Source organism: Echinops telfairi, unplaced genomic scaffold (genome assembly GCF_000313985.2).
Source record: "Echinops telfairi isolate 266 unplaced genomic scaffold, ASM31398v2 ScPeMD7_7469;HRSCAF=8507_1, whole genome shotgun sequence".
Taxonomy (NCBI): Eukaryota; Metazoa; Chordata; class Mammalia; order Afrosoricida; family Tenrecidae; genus Echinops; species Echinops telfairi.
Genome location: NW_022111373.1, coordinates 62,054,417 through 62,055,900, shown reverse-complemented (window position 1 = coordinate 62,055,900; position 1,484 = coordinate 62,054,417). Strand labels below are relative to the sequence as shown.

Here is a 1,484-nt window from a genome sequence, read left to right as displayed (position 1 = left end):
TTTGATCCCTTTCTCAAGCCTTCCCTCAATGAAAGAATACTTTGTTCTAACAACCTGGCATTCTTTCATGCTCACCCCCGACCCCCACATGATCGTTGAAGACATAATAGATGAATAACCAAAAGTGGTGAAGAAAGCTGATGGCACAGGGCTATCAAAACATATAGCATCTGGGGTCTTTTTTTTTAATTTTTAATTTAAAAAAATCATTTTATTGGGGGCTCGTACAACTCTTATCACAATCCATACATGGCATAAGTAATTTTAAGAGCATAGCTAAAAAGTAAAATGTTGTAAAATAACTAGGGAGTTATGAGTATTTAGTTCTTTGTAATTTACTTTTATTAAACTTAATAAAGTTTTAACAGTCCAATGCCCATGAGTCGGTTGGCATGGGCAAGCGTTAGTGCATAAAGTGGCCCCAAGACTTACCAAGAATACATGCTCGAAGATCTGTGTAGGGCTATCCATCTGACCAAGGATTACTATCATTTCATTATCTATAAAGTCCTTGAATTCTCGCAAGTTGCACACCATTTGCATTTCCAACTCCATTCTTATCTCCTTGGATGTAATGTTCTCCAAATCCTTCTGCATCATAATCTCCCTTAGTTTTAATGAGTTTTTGGTTTTAATGAGTCTTTGTGTTCGGTCATGCTCAGTTGGTATGTCTGTGAAGAGCACAGGCGAGTCTGGCCGGTGGGACTGCACATCCTGCATAGCATTCCATTCGTTGACGGAGGATTGATCTGAGTTGATATGGCTCTCATAATAACTCACCCACGTGAGAAAGAGGCTTCCTGGGTAGTAGTTATCCATTCTGGCCACTTCACAAGCCTTGTGTAAACTCTGTGGGGCAGACCATATGCCTGCACAGATACAGGCTTGAATATATGCACTCTGTTATCTGTTGATACGTTGAACCCACCATAACCATCCAAATTAATTAGGGTGTCACTCCAGAGAGGCAGGACTAAGCCCATGGTACAAGTGCTGCTGTCATTAGAAGAGAAATCCATTCCTAGGACAATGCTTTCTTCAGTGTCTTGTTTACCATTAGTTGAAACTACTACCATATAGCATGTTCGATTGTGATAAGTACTTTCCAGTCTTACAGCCAGTCTGATGTTGTCTTCTAGGCGGAGTAAAATGAACATTGCTTGAAGATGCTGTTGGAGGCGATATCGCCTGCGTGCTTGTTGCGCCTGTGGCTGATTCTTGGTGTGGACGATCCATTTCCCCGGGGTAGGAAAAGGGCAGCACCTTTCACAGTTAGAAAGCTCTCGCTGATAAGCTGGTTGATGGCGTTTTGCGAGATCACTGCGTTGGCGGAGAAGTAGGGGATCATGTCGGTGCCACTGAGGCTACAGGTGCAGGCGGGGGGCGCTTTCCTCTCGCGGGTCAACTTACTCAGGGTCATGGTGCCTGTCCCAGGCGCTCAGCTTGGCATCCTGTCACCCACCCGGCTCAGGCACCGGCTCAGG

At 44.2% G+C, this 1,484-nt stretch overlaps 1 pseudogene; it reads right to left on the bottom strand.

The window, feature by feature from the left end:
• The window catches only part of LOC101664550, a 36,359-nt pseudogene extending 34,939 nt beyond the window's left edge, over positions 1 to 1,420 (bottom strand).
• Between the last annotated feature and the right edge of the window lie 64 nt (positions 1,421 to 1,484).